This window comes from Podarcis liolepis (genome assembly GCF_965112155.1).
Source record: "Podarcis liolepis genome assembly, chromosome: 15".
NCBI classification, from domain to species: domain Eukaryota; kingdom Metazoa; phylum Chordata; class Lepidosauria; order Squamata; family Lacertidae; genus Podarcis; species Podarcis liolepis.
The window spans coordinates 6,262,422-6,268,792 of NC_139566.1; the positions used below are offsets into that span (position 1 = coordinate 6,262,422).

General features: G+C 44.2%; 1 long non-coding RNA gene across 1 annotated transcript; it reads right to left on the reverse strand.

Moving 5' to 3' along the window:
• Positions 1 to 4,121: 4,121 nt before the first annotated feature.
• LOC310694432 lies at positions 4,122 to 5,516 on the reverse strand. The gene is made up of 2 exons (XR_014519696.1): positions 5,477 to 5,516; positions 4,122 to 4,650 (listed from the first exon to the last, which is right to left on the reverse strand). It is a non-coding gene; the product is annotated as an uncharacterized lncRNA (long non-coding RNA).
• Positions 5,517 to 6,371: the final 855 nt, after the last annotated feature.

The following is a 6,371-nucleotide window of genomic DNA, read 5'->3' on the forward strand; positions in this document are numbered from 1 at the left end:
ATGCTAGATCAGACAAAAATGGGGATCCTTAGATCTAACGTATGGTAATAGTAGTGTGAGGGACATGGCTGAATTGAATGCCTGGGAAGTGTCTGACTCTGGAGATGAAGGAATGCTAGTACAGAGGGAGCCACAGTCTGACTCTTGAGATGAGGGACTGCAGTCACAGACACAGCAGGAGTGGGTTAATTCAGCCCCCCTTCACCAAGAGTTCCCAGACTCAGATAGAGCAGCAGACTTGGAAAGCTCGCAGTCAGAGGGAGGGGAGGAGATAGATGACATTGAGGAGCTTGCGATGCAATTGGGAGGTAGGCAATGTTTAGAGGGATCTTCGTTTGATAGCGGGGGGGGGGGAGTTCACCCACCTTCTCCCCAAAGCAGAGGAGCTGAAGGGTTAAAATGCAACAGAAGTACAAGAGAGGAAGGCCTGGACTTTGGCACCCTTCATTCTGAGAAAGGGGCGGAGACTCAGAGTGACCAACTCATAGCTAAGAGCAGCAGGCTCAGAGCCATGCTCTGGATGTTAGTTGTAAATAAAGGTACCTTCCAGAGACTCATTAATTCTTACTGGAGCTTGCTTGCCTGCCTGATATCATTACAAGTAGTAGCAGTAGCAGTAGCAGTAGCAGTAGCAGTAGCAGTAGCAGTAGCAGTAGCAGTAGCAGTAGCAGCAGCAGTATTAATAAATGTTTACAATGATTTTATTTATTAAGAGGGAGAGAGTCCATGGCACAGGAATCCAATGCCAGATGTTCTGAGGCAGGCTGAGGAATCAATAAGCTTTCAGTTCTAAGAGAACTGGGGATTTGAGACTGGCGATTAGGCCACCAGGATATTACAGGATTCCAACTCCCATCAGACATTGCCAGAATGGCCAGTGATAAAGGATGGTGGGAATTGTAGTCCAGAAACATCTGGAGGGGCCACACATTCCTCATCTGTGTCTAAGGTGCTGGACTGACTGAGCAACTCATGTGTTGTCTATTCATCCCTATGGATGCTATTTTGGCTAGGGGGTGAGGATTACAAGGTTAACTACAAAGAAACAGCTCTAATGAAGGGTGTGTGCACAGTCAACACCAGATGATGTTGTAGTTGTCTTCTTCTCTGGAAGGGTCAGGCTGGGGAGGCGGTCTCCACCATTCCTCCCCTGCTCAGTTGCTGACACTCTGTCACAGAATGTTGAAGGACAAAATAGATCAGACTTAGGTAGGGGGGTGGGTCTATCTAGTTCAGCAGCTGGTGTCCCACAGTGTCCAAACAGATGTTTCCTGGAAACCCCCAAAAGGAAGATTTCTGAGGGGTGTTGTTTGTGAGTGTGTAGAAGCGTGCCGTTATCCTTTTTATTGGTGCCGTGAGAAACAATCCAAATGAATATGAGTGTATTTGCAAGCTTTTATTTAGTCCACAATCATTACTTAATTTCATTTTTTATTGAAACATTGTGTTTCTATTTAAATGTACTGAAGTCATTTGCATAATTAACTGCTTTAGTTTTGGCCATAGCAGACAGATGAAGAACGAAATAACAGAAGCTGAACTGTAGAAGAACGTAAACAGTGACTGTGACTAACTATTCATGTGGCAAATATATCTGTCTCCATACATCATTAGATACAACCTAGTTGCAGCAGTAATAATACATTTTTTTTGGCAGTGATGAATATATTTATTAAGAGAAAACAAGCACATGAGCAGAGAAATCCAAAGCCAGATGTTCTGAGCAGGCTGAGGAATCAATGCTTCAGTTCTGAAAGAAATTCATAGGCTTGGGATTGGGAATTGGGCCACCAGGGTATTGTAGGATTCCAACTCCCATCAGACCTTGCCAGAATGGCCAGGAATAAAGGATGGCGAGAATTGTAGTCCAGAAACATCTGTAGGGGCCACACATTCCTCATCTGTGCCTAAGGTCCTGGACTGACCGAGCAACTCATGTTGTCTATCCATCCCTATGAGTGCCATTTTGGCTAGGGGGTGAGGATTATAAGGTTAACTACAAAGAAACAGCTCTAATGAAGGGTGTGCGCACAGTCAAGGATCATACACCAGATGATGTTGTAGTGGAAGCCAATGCCGTGTTCTAATGGAGACATGAGCATTCTTGAGTAATGGCTCACTACTAGGGGGAGCAGTCGCAGAGCTGCACAAGAAGGTCCACCACCTGGTAGTTGTTCACTGACTCAGAGAATGCCATATCGTATCTGGTTTCTCATACTAGACTACAAGGTTAGCTGTATGACAGCGTTTATGCAAATAATTGAGATATTAGTGAATCGAAGGACAATCCCAGACTCACAGCTGTGATGGACAGAGTGAGTCAAGGTCCCAAGGAGGTCTATCAAAAGCTCTTCTTTTGCCAAGGGTCACATAATTGCTGCAAAGAAAGCTAGGATATCCCCCTGAGGTATGGATTCATTTAGCACCCCAGTGTTGATGAACTTTGAGTATAGTCCAGTTCCTAGTGGGAGGCAGAATTCATATACATGGGTGAATAAATCCATGGGCTAAGAAAGGAGATCTTGGAGGAGGAGGGGTGATTAAATCAGTTGCTATCTTCAATGTTATCAAAATACATTAGCCTGGATTCACAAGTAGCACTCAAATTGATGCACTCAAAATGATGAAAAGTATAATCTCTTCCCTTTCATAGCCATTCAATCAATGAGGTTTTCAGGAGAGAGCCTCATGCAAATACCACCTATCAGGAAATCCCTACTACACACCAATTTAATCAGGTTTTTAGTGTTCTGTTTTTAAAACTCCTTCCTTCGACACACCAGACAGGTGCCTCTGATGGGGAACTGTCCTAGACTTCAGACAAAGGGAATTGCTTCTTCCCATCCTCATTACATCCATTTGCTCAAGGAGAAATAAGAATCACTATCCTGTAATATGACATATGGTATATACAGTTGTTCATGGTTTTTTATATTAATCTTGCTGTAAAAATGCGTGAGATTACGATATTGTATTTATTTGCATTACCTACAGCCTGTTCTACTAATGAAGCCTAGGATGGCGAAACAAGGCTAATATTCTGGAAATCCTTGTCCTAGACTCTGTGAAAGGATTCTGTGGAACTGTAACAACCCTTCATGTGGATTATTGGACTCTATGAACAGACAGGTGGAATAGACACTTATACATGTATGGGCCTTATGCATGAACTGACCAGAGAATGAACTGATCCACTGGGTCTTCTGCTTTTTTCGTTGAACTTTATGAGACTTTCCTTGGAATCTACAGTTTGATACAATGAATAGTATAACTTATTTATTCAAAAGTACAGCCGGTTACGTCTTGTGTGTTTATCAAGGAGAGATACTGGCTAGGGATCCTCGGATGTTACATGTGTATCAGGGCCTGGCTAGATAAGGAGGAATGGTGGGAGGCTACAGCCAGTGGGAAACACCCCCCACCACCACCAGGGGAACATCAGAGCTGGAAGCCTCTGAGCCAGGACAATGATGGTGGGATACAGGACAGTTCAGAGAAAGAAGGGGGACAGACAGGCTAGAGGCTGAACAAGCCACAGTTTTAAGTTAGAGTAAGGCAGCTGAGGAGGAGGAGGAGGAGGCTGAGCCTGTGACAGATCCACAGCAACCTGCCAGTTCCACTATTTCCCCCTCTCCTCCTCCCCTGTCTCCAAGAATGAGGAGGGTGTTACATGCAGCAGAACGAAAGGTGCAGAGAACCCCTCCTCAAATGAGTTTGTGACTATCGGGAAGGCAGATGCCTGGGGAAGAGGCATAGAAGGCTCAGATCCTCAGTTCTGGCAACTGTTTCATCAGGCTAGTCCTGCCAGTGGAGACCTCTTGTTTGTGTTTCATATCTCGAATTGAGAATTAACTTTACTGACCCTCTCTGAGTCTCTGTGCTGAACCGCAGCTGAACCAGCCCTGACAGGATGCCATGCATGTGCTCTCACAATGAGATATGGCCCCCTTTCCAATATTGTACGTGAGATGGAGATGTGCTCCCCAGGAGCTGAGCTAGTGATGCTTTTGAGGCTGGGAGCTCTTCAGCTGGAGATTCTTGGAGAATGCGAAGCAGATCACCTGTTTTGGGATCTTTGCCACATTCTGCATCTCAGGGCAAATGAACACAACAAGGCTCTGTACCATGCTTTAGAATTTTTATTAATTGCCACCGGGAAAGGTTTTCTTTTCACAGAGGAGTTATTCAAGGAGATGAAAGGAGAGTGACGCCCTAGACAACTAAGGTGATAAAGAGTAGACAACTGGCATGCCTCCTTGAAGGAAAACAAAGCAAAGTAAGAAGGAGATGAGAAGAATCCAAGGTTGGAGAAGGAGGCAGGAATAAACTTAAGACAAAGGAACAGATGAATCCAAGGGGTCCACCAGCATGGAGGAGGCAGCATCTCTCAACACTTCACTGAACTTCTTCAGCAGCAGCCTTGCTTAGGATAGCAGCAACAGGAACCACAGCCGCAAGATCCACAGCCACAGCCACAGGAACCACAGCCGCAAGAGTTGCAGCAGCAGGGGGAAGAGCAGCAGCAGCAAGGAGAGCAGCAGCAGCAAGGAGTGCAGCAGCAGCAGGGGCAGCAGCAGCACTTGCAGCAGCAGGGAGAGCAGCAACAACTGGAGCAGCAGGACATCTTAGCGGTGGAGAGAGAAGGCGGAGCTGAAAGGATTCAAGGGATTTCCCATTAAGCAAACAACGTCCTCAGGCATGTTAAAACACTGTAGACAGATGCTCTGCATTCAGGTGACCCAAAAAGACATGATTTCCACATCATGCTTTCCCTCTAAGTGATCCTAAAAGTACATTTTGGTTAGCAATATTCTAACTGTTCTGCTGGGATGCAGTATTGTCTTGGCTATACATCTCTACCCTTCTGCTTATCTAGAGCATTTATCCTTGATTCTTGCTCAGGTCAGGTCTGCTGTGCCATTTCAGGAATTGCACAACAGATTGTTCAGGAACCACCTCCTTCTCCACCGGGAGCCGCAGGCCATGCTGGTTTCCTCATGAACACACATGTTTGACAGGTGAATTATATTCAACCATTATAGTTGTAGATCAATATGAAATGTGTGACTGGTCAGAAAAACCCCTGTCCCACCCCCCATTTTAGATCCTGTGCAAGATGATTTGCACAGTAGGCAAATTTCTAGTCCTAAAATGCTCAGAGAATTGACGCTTGAAAGCAATTTCCTAGCTTCTCTGTGAATGAGTTAAGACATGTTTTGTATCCAGGAGACCGTTTTGAGATCTTGAATCCCTCATTTCCAAGAGAGAAGTAAATTCTGAATTTGAATTAGCATCTAAGAAATCAAGCTTTTGTCCATGTACAACTCCCCATGTGGCAGGAGGCCAAGATTTGTCACCAAGAGTAAGATAAATAGTGAGCAAGTGGTACTGAAAAACCAGAGCTGCTAGACTACATCCTCAAGACCATATCTTTCCTGGAACTGAAAAAATGAAGAGATAATTGGAGTGAACATACCTTTTTCAGTTGTCAGAATTGGTGTGGATGTTGGATCCAGTGAATGAGTGAAGAACACCTGAATGGTGGGCCTTTATATACACCTCTGTGAACCCTTCCGCAAGCAGTTATGAACCACGCAATGATGACAAGGTCTTCATTAAACCTTAATATGGGCCTCTACCACACAATCATCTGGTGCGTGATCCTTGACTGTGTCCACATCCTTCCTTTCTAAAGTCAGGTGATGAAGGCTATTCTACATTTAGTAACACTCTAATTCTCCCTTCTGTCCAAAGGGGGCATTTATGGGATTGCTTGAAATCAAATATGTTCAGATGAACAGGCATCATATGGGCTTCTCTGAAAGATCTGGTGCCTAAGGGTTTTAGTTTTCAGATTGTTTAAGCTGTGCACACAACATTTAGGCCATTCTTCCTTAGTACAACCTGCAGCATGTATAAAGTGATGTTAATAAGACAATGATTTAGGATGATAGATACTTTAAGGACACTGGATTGAAACCACTGCTAGTCACACTCAGAGCAGGCCCATTAAAGTCCATAGACATGGCTAACTTAGGTTTGCCTACTCTAAGTAGACCTCAGCTGGATGCAAGCCAATTGCTTTTGCATGGTTCAGATGTCAGATGAAAATTAGGCTGTGGAGCCCAAGTGTTCATCTATCAATTATTTTTTAATGTAATGAACATTTGTTAAAGATACATATTAAATAAAAACACGTGGAACTTCTATCATTCACCGTCCTGCTCCACTACTTTTAAAAAATAATAAATAATAAATGGCACATGCTATTGACTTCTGCTCATTGCTGATAAATATGTGTTATGAGGATCAAATTCCAAGACGTGGGAATACAATCGTCAGGTGCTTTGAGCTTGAGGCAGGAAATACAG